This window comes from Anoplophora glabripennis, unplaced genomic scaffold (assembly GCF_000390285.2).
Source record: "Anoplophora glabripennis isolate ALB-LARVAE unplaced genomic scaffold, Agla_2.0 scaffold1626, whole genome shotgun sequence".
Taxonomy (NCBI): domain Eukaryota; kingdom Metazoa; phylum Arthropoda; class Insecta; order Coleoptera; family Cerambycidae; genus Anoplophora; species Anoplophora glabripennis.
This window is the reverse complement of record NW_019426014.1, coordinates 31,574-44,278: the sequence shown is the minus strand read 5'-3', so window position 1 is coordinate 44,278 and position 12,705 is coordinate 31,574. Positions and strand designations below refer to the sequence as shown.

Genomic DNA, 12,705 nt, shown 5'->3' with positions numbered 1-12,705 from the left:
CCTTAGCAAAGCGCATCCCAGGCTGCATAGCCGCACTACCCTACCCAACCATACCACACATAAACATGACACTACCCCCGGGGTTTACACAGACGAGCCGGCGAAGCAAGAAGAGCGCCAGAAGAAAGGGCCCTAGCCGGCGGGGCCCAGCCAGGACAAAAGGAGGTCCCACAAAGCGCCTACACCGGCCGCATTTGCGGTCGGGGTAGACGACGGATGGGGCCCACCTACGAAGGCTGTCCAGGCCTACACGAGATGAGGCAGGATAAAGAGGGATAATCCCCCTCGATCCCAAATCATTGAGGCCAATTTCTAGCCATAGAATAATGGCGACTTCATATTACTTAAAACGAATACGCCTAACACTGTTTTTCCGGTTTTCCCACATAACGAGTAACAACCTCAGACTTTATGTATTACTCTTACGAGGTATGTGCTCTGAGGTATCAACTAACAACGACATAACCCTAGACCCTAGGTCCTAGATAAATGATACTGGACATAACCTCAGTATGTATGTAAGATGTATGTAAATTTTGTGGTGTTGGTTGGACTATAGCTCTTGGGTGTCTGGCGTATCTCCGTCAAAATTGAATATAAAAATCTGAAAATTTAGGGGTGTACTATAGATGGGAAGAGACCTAAGAAGGCACGTAATTTCAACTCACCCCTTCCACCCTACGGGGTGCGGAGGGGGTAAGGGGTGTTCTCTGAATTCTTTAATTAAATTTTCAACTAATTCTTTATTTAACCTAAAAAGCTTTATAAATTTTTCATTTGACAATTCAAATGAATTACTGGTATCCCTAATGCGCCGATATTCTAACCTCGGTCTGTATATAAAAATTAACATTTTTAAACAAATACTTATATACAACTGAAAACTTACTGATTGTGAACATTTTCTGCTACTTGCATAAAATTGACATAAAAATTAATCCCAATTGGGTCCATTGTCCACTTTACAACAAACGCTACTGGAAACTATTTACAAATAAGTAAATATTTAAATACTTTCCATACTGAAAACATGAAATATATCTTGCTACAGCCATAGCAACCACTAAAATGTGGTTGTTATGATAGCAATTCTTTTGAACAATAAATTGTTAAACTGACAGATGAAATGGTTGTGAAAGGTGAAACAGAATACACATATGAACAAAAATTGCTTATCAACAATACATCTTTAAAAAAACGCTTAACCATTCCTTGCAATTTGTAAACAGAATCGACCCGAATATATGTTTTGTGGGAACAACGTTGTTGATTTTTGGCGTCCTTCTATTATTTATGTTGGCGTCATTGTTCAGATTTGGAGTACAATCTGTTCAATTTCACATATAAATACAGAATTATTGTATTTGTAAACAAAATGGGTGATGACTGGGATGATGGAGCACCAGCTACTACAATTTCTGTTGTAAGTAATATTAAAAACGTTGTAATTTTTTTTTAAAGTTTTACTTTTATATAAGAGTTGCTCATATAGCTGCTTAGGGTGGACGAAAATTTGCAGAAGTTTTAAAGCGGTAGAAGCAAAAGATTATTGGGGCTCTGGAGCAGCTACAACTAATGATTCTGATAGTGGCTGGAATGATGCTCCATCTGATAACTTTAATAATAAGTCACAATAACCAAGGTAGTAGAGGAGGTCGTGGAGGTAGAGGAGGACGTGGAGGTAGAGGAGGACATGGAGGTATATATATTTTTTCCTATCAAATAATACATATATTATGCACTTATCCTTCCACTATTGAGTTATGAAGTCGTTTTATAATCCATGCCACGGAATTAATTGTAATAATGAAGAAATGAAAGAATTTTTAAATAATATGTACAGATTTGTTTATGTTATCGGCTGATAAGAGTAATACAACCGTAATTATATACAAAAATTAATATAATGATAAAATAATGACATTATTAAATGATAATACAACTTATAAACAAGAAAAAATTGATCCAACTTTAAAAATTGAAAATAAAATAAATAAATTTATTAATTCATGGTTTAACAAAAAAAATTTATTGACCTTAAAACAAAAAATTATCTTACCTGTTCAAATGAAAAGCCCCATTTTTATATGGTCTACCTAAATTACATAAAGAGAATAATCCTCTTAGACCAATTATTAGTAACATTTCAGGCCCAATCAATTTATCAAAATTTTTGTCAAATACTATTTCAAATATTTTAGGAAAAAATGAAAATTACATTAAAGACTCCTGGCAATTTTGTGAATTTATTAAAAAAACAAATTGTTCCTCAAGATCATGTTATTATTTCACTGCATGTTAAATCTTTTTATACAAATATTCCCATTGAATTAGCTATAAAACATATTAAAAAAAAACTCAAATAAAAAAAATGTCTATTAAGGTTCTCTACAAATCATAATCATCAATCATTTCATAATTTTACAAACTGCTAATTTGCATCAAAACAGTAATAGTAGGGGAGCCCACAATGCTAAACGGGGATTTACTCGAGCGTCGTAGGGACCTATTGGATTTTGAAGATTAGATGGTAGAAAGAAAAAAAGGTTATATGATGTATGTATATTCTTTCACCGGTGGGGGGAGTGCCTACAGGCTTTCAAAAATGTAAAAAAAACAGTCACATGGAAATACTCGAAAGCGTCAGATATTGATAGTGTGTTAAAAATGGGCAAAAAAAATTTTTCTCGAGCGCGTCATATATTCAGAGGGGATGTTAAGTGAACTCAAATGAAGCTCCCATTAAAAAGACTGACGATTCGGATGTGACACAAACTCGTGGCAGCCTTTTGAAAATGCAAAAAAATCGCCATTTTGAAATACTCGAGCGCATCAGATTTTCATAGATGGTTCAGCTTGATGCCCTAGTTGTGCTGATCCATAATCTGACGATTATTTGGAGGGACTGAATGTGACAAATATAAATAGCACGAGTAATTGTTTTTTGGCGGTGGACAGTTGTGATGTATAACCTTAATAAAAATAAAACTAATAATAAAAATTTGGTCGTAAATTTGAAATTCTTAAAAATTATTGGTTGGCTAGAAAGCCATTGAATTTAGAAACTTTTTTGTTTCTTTATACGATTGTAGTAAAACGCAATGGTTTTGAGGAATATGGCGAATCACGATATGCATTCGATCACATTTTGCCATTTTTCTCGAAAACATTGCGTTTTACGAAAAAAGTATCAAGAGACAAAAATGTTTCTAAATTTAATGGCTTTCTAGTGGACTAATAATTTTTAAAAACGACCAATTTTTTTTGGCTCCAAAGACAAGGAGGCCCACGAAAAATTGTCTTATGGGCGTTTCCTGTCAAAAAGCGGAGCAGCATCAGATTCCACATATCACAACGATTTTTGTTACTTCGGCTTGTGGAAATCGGCAGATTATATTTTTCCCGTGATCCTTGAATTATTTCCTTCAAAATAAAAAAAAAATTCGACCGCTCTCGAGAATGTCGAGGTGACGTTTTTTTTTGAGCTTCTGACTGCCTTACGTCACACTCAAATCGTCAGATTATTGGAATGCACACTTTTCAGCATGTAATTAACCCATCATACCTTAGTCTGACGCGCTCGAGTATTTCCAACTCGATTTTTTTCTTTACTATTCTGATTGGGTGCCCTACACACTCGGCCTTATATAGAGGACTTAGATATGGTGGAGGTACTCAACAGGGTGCAAGGTATCCCCCATATGTTAATCTGCTGTGCTTGAGTAAATCCCAAAATCCCCTCTTGGGCTCCCCTAATATAAAAGCTATGCACCAAAGTTGGAATATTATTTTTGTTTCCAGTAACATAAATTTTGAAAATGTGATCCACTGGTTTAAACCGAGTTAATTTTTTCACGATGTATGCCTTTTTTATCCATGTATATAAAATTTCATTCACTCACAGTGCACTTATAAAAGATAAAATGCAAGTCTTGCGTATTATACTAAACATATACTTACATGTCTATTGTTTTGTTCCGTTTTGCGTGCTATTGAAGCATTTCTTTAACGAAAATGAGTCATGGTATAGTGTTTGAACCTAAGGTAAAAAAATTGAAAGTTGTGGTATAAACAAATGGTTTATTATTATTTTTTTTTAAAAATAGTTGCGTATTTATTTCAAGATTAGAATATTCAACTTAATTAGAATATTCAACTTAATTTTTCTCCTACTGTGAAACTGGAATTGTGAAGAATCTTAGAAAGTCTGAACAGAACACTGAAAAGGATATGTTTTCTTTTATTTACAATTATAGCGTTATGAAAATTATCAATCAACAAATGAGTACACTTAAAGATATACAATTTTTAAGACTAACTTTCTTGCGGGCTTGAAACATTTTTTATAAACCATTAAGGTACGGGTCCACTGGATACCTTTGTAGCGCAACATTGTATTGCAACACACTCGCAACAGGTATTTCTTGTGTACACAACGTTGAAACGTGGTATGCAACATAAACACCGTGTAGCGCAGATACATATATTGTTGAGATACAACTGTCAGTCGGCACAGGTGTTTATATGTAGCGCAATCTGTTTCGTATGATACAAAACAGGTTTGTTTCTCCGCGAGTCTTGCGTGGATAGTATCTAGGGAATTTAAAAGTGGAGAAGTGGTCAAGAAATGAAACGCTGTCATTAATAGCCGAATATGAGGTTAGACCTGAATTATTGGATGAAAAAAATTCATTAAGTATACTATACGTTTATTAATAATATATTTAATTAAGTACAAGTATTACACACATCAACTGATTACCTTAAACAAAGTCAGTTGAAATTAAACATTAAAATATTACCTTAAAAGTATGTCCTACAAAAAAGGTGTATTGTCATAAAAAATTATGAAAAAAATAATCAAAATTTTGATAATTAAAAAAAAAACTGAAAATCATGCGCAAAAAATTTTTATAACAATCAGGATCTTCATTACGCAATTCTCTCATCAATTTACTATATGCTCCTTGCTCATTCCTTTTCGCTATCCAGTCCCTTACCTATATTTTTCTTTTGGGTTTTTGTTTTGCACGCCTTCGTTTTAAATTATGAAGAACAATAACAGCAGCAGCAATTTTATTTCGTTACATTTCACAAGACAAGCAAACCGACAGAACCACCTAGTTGAAATACAAAGATCGCAACTAGTGGACACACTTGGTGAAACATTGTATCGTGAATGTCTTCATATAATGTTGCATATACATATGTACGAGCCCTAACAACTAAATGTTGGGACAAGTTAATATTTCGGATATAATATAATGCAATGGCTTATCAAAACGACTGAATTATTTTGTTTGTACTTTTAAATACAAACATAACAATATATCCTAGATTATTTGAAAATGTTTCTATGCGTTAAAAACATCCTTTTGGTGCCAACACGAATATGTTGTCCATCACTCCCCAGTGAAACCTGGAGCATGTTTTCCAATTTTGTATTGTATCTGCCCAAGCCAGCCGAATCCTCAAACGTTACGCCATCGTCAACCTGCAGTATTAGTTTTTCAGTTTTTGTCACTTGGACATGCACTTCACAATGTGGATCCCTGTGAGTACTGTTTTTATTACTTCATTCGGATGCAGTATCTGGAACTGCATACCGTTTGAGATGGGATTTCCTCAACTCTTTGAAGCCGCACCTATAAATTGAATATTGTTACTTATTTACTATTGCCGAATATTTATAGAGATACTCACCTATGCAGTTTGATTTTATATTTTTAGAGATATACTTACCTATGTTGAACCCTATACGATAAAATTTAATTAAATTGATTTATGTAAACTCCATATGCAGCTGTCTATCGAGGACGTTTTATATTTCAATAATGGCCTGAACCTATAATAGGTCACCTATGAATTTTAGTTTACATAAGTTAAGCTTTCACCTTTTCAATTTTAAATATCTATAAAATGTTATAATCATTGGGAAATTTATTATAAAAATCTTATATATTAATACTTACCTATAAACATTTCGATAATTATTTTTTTGTAAAAATTTTGTCAATTCTGTTCGACTTGCTAATTTGATTGCGTTTGTTTGGTGAATTTAAAGGTTTCCATAGTTTTAATTAATTAATTGTTTGTTATCATTTCATTAAATTATTATTCGGGTTTTATCGACTTTATACACTTTACTCATTAAATTAATTTAATACCTATTTTGAGTTTGGTTGGTCTGTTCTTGTCTTTTCCCCCTTCTGTCGCTTAGGCGGCTTGCACCCAAGTAGTTCTGGTCGCATAAATAAATAAATATTAAAAAAAGGTAACAATAAAGACAATAAGCAACTCACACCCAGCCCCGACTATAAGAGAAGCCGGGACAGTGCCCAATTTCTTTATCTAATAAAGTTAAGGTGACACATCTTCAGTGTACTTGTTCCTTTATCTAAATTTTTTATTTATATTTCTATGATTATTAAATTATCGAACACTGTCAGTGTCGTTAGACTCTGTGAAATCCATCTAATTATTTAAATTATTACCACCAAGCATTAAAATAAAACATTATTAGAGTTTTATTCCCGTGTCCATAGTTATATCTAGGCTTCTCGGGTGCTCAAAATTCAAACAAATTCCGATCTTTTTTTTTTTCAGGATATTCACATGCATCTGACATGCTCTTTCACAGTTGCGGTTACAGATATAATAAATTCCGATAATATAACGCTGAACTTCATTTTCAACCTTTGTCAAAACGAAAATGTTTTTGAACATTTACTGACATTTTTTAAAGAATAATATTCAGTTGGCGTTTTGGTTGTTCATATGCATTTTTAAGAATTAATTTGTCAATAAAATTAAAATTGTAACAATGTTTTAATTTTGATGCAATAACTTATTGAGTTATGTATGACCAAGTGATGGTAATAGTTAATAATAATAAATGTTTTATTGTAACGCGTGGTGGTAATAGTTTAAATAACTAGTGTACTATAATTCAGTAAACAAAGAAATTTAAACAAAAAATTTAGATAAATTAGGAACGAATACACTGAAGATTAATTTTTCGAGACATAACGTCTGAATCTGGTTCGAACTGAGGCAGTACTATATTGGGGGTCAGGAAGGCTTGCAAAAAATGTAATAAAATTTCCAGGGTCATATTTAAAAAAAATGAAGTTGATGATGGTCCTGGAGAGACGAAACGTTACATATAAAAATTGATTTTGCCATTCGATAGAGGGCAAAATGTGGCAATGAGAAAGTGTTCTACTTTTTTCAGTATCACCACAAACAAGGCTGAAATGAAACAAAAAAGGATTTCCAAAATTCGTTTTTTTTTAAATATTTCGAAAACTAATCATGTTAGCCCTGATTTTTTAGAGGCGTAATGTTGGTCCCTTGATTACACAAATTTACCCCCATTTAAGCTAGTTTGTATCTCTTACTGTTTCCGAGATTCCTGTAGTGAGAAGTGAATTTGTAACATCCTGTATACTAAGAAGTTAGGCGTATAATTTAAATTGTCTGTAATATAATTATTACAAATTTCTTTTAACATATTTATTATTAATTTTTTTATAACCACAGTTTTTGAAATAACTTTTCCAGTGACATTTTCAGTCATTCATAGTAAGTGTAAAAAATTCAACAGAAGATAAAGCATCAAAACGTTGCAAATTTGCCATACTATGTCCTATTATCTATTTTGATTTAAAAAAGTGATACCATTTTCAACAACAGTTGGGAAATGAACGAAATATTCTTGGTTATTTAATAAAACCCTTAAATTGCACTTTTTAGGGTTACAAAATGATATAGTGACCCAGATATATGTTTCATCATGAAACTTTTGTGCCAGTACTGCCAGTCAAAATAATTATTAAAAATTCTGTCTGATCCTGATTTCTTGATGGCCTCTAGGTGCCGTCTTGTTTCACGTTGTAACAGTCATTTTAATTATAGATATAATTTTTACAGAATTTATTAAAAATTATATAGAACATAAAGTTAAGTAAAAAAGGTGGCATTTGTTTTTTGTATAATTCCATCTATAGTGTATTGCTACGTTTATTTTTATACTATCATCTTAAAATTTTATACATTTAATTCCCGCACAAACATCTATGTGTAAATTAAGAAACAAGATTTTATTTTCTGTGGAAACAGTTGCCTAATATTTTTATTTATATTTCAGTTAACTAACTAAAATTAACTATTTCTGTGATTTTGTGAACTAGAAAAATTACATTTCGATATTTTTACCCTATGCCAATCAAGCCTTGCAACTGATTTTAAATGAATTATTTGCTCAGAAATCGTTAATTTTACGAAAAAATTACAAGAGTACTTTTTTGTTTAGAATGAATCAGGCTAACTGAAATGGTAAGATAGTAATAAGAAAGAAAGTTACATAAGAAATAAGTCTTAGGGGTGGCTTTTTCTGCCCCTTACAGCCCTAGGGCCTTCTCGTCAGCAGAAAATGTCTACATAATTTTGGGTATATCACTTTTTTGGTGTTTTAGAAAAAAATTAGAAACTACTTTTTTGGCAGGCTCTTTAAGGGGTGGTATTTTTAAAGGGGATGTTCAAATGAGATTTTGTTATATGAAAGACCCACCTTATTTTTCCACAGGGAATCACCCCCCGAATTTTTTCGTACTTATTTACACTGTATATCTACTTTGTATAACATATTCATTACAATTATTGAATTAAGTAATAGGTAATGTTGACCATTAACAATTTTTTAGGGTTGCACAGAATTCTAAATGTGTGGTGATTGCAAAAAAATTTACATTTGCAAATTTCACTTAACTTAAAAACATTTAGTTCACAGTACATGCCCCCTTTGGAAAGTTGATTACCACATACTTTATAACTCCTGAGGAGCTTCGTTTTGGCGAGTCTACCACATTTTTCCTCTGCGACTTTTCTCAATTCTTCCGCTTTTCCACTCGGAAAAGTCCAAAAACATGGCAATTTCCCGGGGTCTTGAAAAGTCAATACTACATTTTTTATTTTTAGCGTAAGTAACTGGAAATTTTGTTGCAAATGCCGATTTAAATTTGTCCGACAGAAATTCTTCCGACTTTGACGTGTCTACCGGTCGAAACATGCCAAAATAACAGGGTATTGAAAATCAATTACCACATAGGTAATTTTTAGTAATATTAATTGTAAATTAATTCAGTCAAAAAGTATTGTTCGACAAATTTCAGGCCGCGTTTTTTCAGTCCGACAGCTGGAAATCGGAATTTTCACGGGGTATGAAAAATCGATTACCACATATCTAATTTTCATTTTTTCCACTTTTAAATTTACTGTACAAAATAGTGATATAAAAATTTCCGACGATTTAATGTCCGCAAATTATTAAAAAATCAATAAATCAATAATCGTGATGAAATTTAATTTTTTCACTCCAAAAATTTCATATTTATAAATGGTTATTAATTATTATTATGTAAATTATTATTTGTTTCAAATAAATAATTATAATATTGCTTATTTTATGCTTAAAAATTTAAAAGTTATAAACAAATGAAGTTATTTTTGAGGCGATTAATACTATCTTAGTGCATAATGCATTATTTCTAAATAAATTAATATTATACTTGATATAAAAATCCTTTTTTCTCTTTCAAGTTTTCATTCGCGTTTGTTATTTTTCTTTACAAAAATTTTCCTATTTTTCTAAAAGAAAATCCCAAAACTTTTGTGCATAATTTTTTTACACCATACATACTTTTTTGAAATCGTTTAATTCTTTTCTCGATATTTATTTGGCTAAATTGAGCATATAGAGATTTACAATTACAAGAATAAAACGAAAAATATATACAGGGTGTTTCAGAAAGACCTCCCGTAAATAAAGAGGGTGATAGTATGATAAAAAATGAGAATTTTTTGTCTTATGAACTCTATGTCTATCTCCTCTTGTTTTCGAGATACAGAGAGACAAAATAAAATTTTTTAAATAACATTTTTATGAAAATTTCCAAATGGTGCGAAATATTTTTATGAAATTTGGTAGTCCGAGGTTTTTAAGGGTGCCAAATACGCTAGTCTAATTATTTTTTGTATATTTCATAGAAAGCGCTAGTTATGCTACATTCTTATTACAATTTAAGTTATATTTTTTTTAAGGTTAGGTTTTTTACCAGTCGGGCTCCAATTTCTATTGTACAATTTTATTTTCTAAAAATAATGTACTCTTGTTAGAACTTCCTAATGTGGACGATTTTCGAGAAAAAAGGCTTTTAATTAAACTCTTACAATATTACACTATAAAATAAGTGACTTTTCTCAAAGTAAGCTTGAGCTTTGAGAAGAGGAGATAGACATATAGTTCATATGACAAAAAATTCTTATTTTTTGTCGTCCTCACCCCCTGTATTTACGGGAGGTCTTTCTGAAACACCCTGTATTGTATATTTATATGGAATTTTGCTTAATACATGAAAATACCTTATTAGAAATTATAAATACATGTGCACATTTTTTACGAAATTTTTTTCATCTTTTTTTGTCGGACTGACGATTTGCGGATATATTTTTGTCGGACATTACAATTTTTGCTTATAAAAAACACTTTTCTATCGTGTGTTATTTTTGTCCGACATGTGGTAATCGATTTTTCATACCCTGTGAAAATTCCGATTTCCAGCTGTCGGACTGAAAAAACGCGGCTTGAAATTTGTCGGACAACAATACTTTTTGACTGAATTAATTATTTACAATTAATTTTACTAAAAATTACCTATGTGGTAATTGATTTTCAATACCCTGTTATTTTGGCATGTTTCGACCGGTAGACACGTCAATGTCGGAAGAATTTCTGTCGGACAAATTTAAATCGGCATTTGCAACATTTCCAATAACTGAAGCTAAAAATAAAAGATGTAGTCTTGACTTTTTAAGACCCCGGGAAATTGCCATGTTTTTGGACTTTTCCGAGTGGAAAAGTGGAGGAATCGAGAAAAGTCGCAGAGGAAAAATGTGGTAGACTCGTCAAAAGGAAGCTCCTCAGGAGTTATAAAGTATGTGGTTATCAACTTTCCGGGGGGGAAATAATTTTTTGATTCTTGAAATGTGGAAATGCGGTACATCTGAAAGATCGTTAAATTTTGAGTAATTTTTTTAATATAAACTTTTTCCCAATATTACTTTTTTTTCGAGACATGTCGACTTCAATATGTAATGTATGATGTAACAGGAAAATCTATTATTTTGTATAAATCACACTGGGACAAAATATTCTTTCAAAATATTGTTACAATGGCTTTATTCACACCACATACTAACTAACAAACAATAAATTATTAAAAAAAAATTATCAACTACAGAAAAAATAACAGAAAGTATTTAAAATAATAATGGAGATGTAGAATAATAATGGAGATGTAGATGTAGTTATTGAAGTTAAAACATTATAATAAATGTTAAAAATTACATCCTTCAACATACACAATGTTAGTCTTCTCGTTAGTTCGACATTACAGCTAGGCGGGTCCTAAAAAATATAGTGTTTTTTAAATGACCCCATAAGAATAACTTCAATGGGATTAAATCTGGTGAACGAACCGATCACCTTATAACTCTGTTAGTACCTAACCATCTTCCCGGAAACCTCTGATTTAAATATTCTTGGCACAGCATTAGTATTGTAGGGGGGCGCTTCGTCCTGTTGGAACCATAAATAATTTGTTTTTTTTTATAATTTATTGTTTGCACATTCTGTTTCTGTTCAATTACAACCTCGGGCAACGTGGAACTGATACCCCCGGTAGGGTGGTCGGACTTGGGAATCTGGTTGAACAGTGGGCGATACACCATAATGTAGTCCTGAAAAGTCGTTTTTATTAGTAGTATACTCGGTTTTTCTGCATTTTTTGGAAAACCGCGAAAGATATAACGTTATTTCACCACATACCTAATGTAGCACAATTCAGCATAATTGTTTGTTTTATAGTGGGGGGGGGGGTTAATTTCACTCTTAGTTTTCCTTTTTTTTTTTTTTTTTTTTTGGACATAATAGAAACAAAATTAGAACTTTGTTTTAACTTTCTCAACAGGTGAAGGATATAAAAATCTTTTCAACAGCACAAAGTTAGCACACTCCAGCACAACCATTTTTTCACAACCACATATTTCATTTATCTAACATCTCGGTAAATTTTAGGTATTAACTTACACCTCAAGTAAATTAAGCACATCTATTGAGTCCGTCTTTCCTGTTGAAGGTAGCATGTGGGGCGTAAGCCTGGCGGGTCGTCTACCGGTGTCAGCGGCGCCACTACCATGGGAGCGGTGGAGCTTTGCAATAGTGGCAGCCGCTTTCTGAAGCTCCAGACGGATGCGCCGCATCTGCTACCATTGCACAAGGTAAGAATTACTAGTAGTTAGGTGACATCCATAAATTACGTAAGACTATTTTGACGGATTTTTTATCCCTTCCCTTTCTCTTGTCAGGAATCGTAAGATTTTTCGCAACCCCTCTCCCCTTACGTAATTTTTATACAAATCGAAGATTTTGCAGTTTATTAATGTATTTTATTGTGTTTGGTGTAACAATTATATAATTTTTATATAAATCAAAGGCATCGTATTTTATTGTGTTAAGGTGTAATAAAAATATTGCACAAAGATCTAATCGATACATTAGATTAAAAAAATTTTAAAAACATTACGTATGAAATTGTAAGAAAAAATTGAACCCCATCCTCTCCCTCCTAAAAATCTTAATTTATG

At 32.0% G+C, this 12,705-nt stretch overlaps 1 long non-coding RNA gene across 1 annotated transcript; it reads left to right on the top strand.

Annotated features, from left to right (window-relative positions):
• Positions 1–1,264: 1,264 nt before the first annotated feature.
• Positions 1,265–12,285, top strand: LOC108916117. The gene is made up of 3 exons (XR_001964756.2): positions 1,265–1,423; positions 1,479–1,699; positions 12,198–12,285. It is a non-coding gene; the product is annotated as an uncharacterized LOC108916117 (long non-coding RNA).
• Positions 12,286–12,705: the final 420 nt, after the last annotated feature.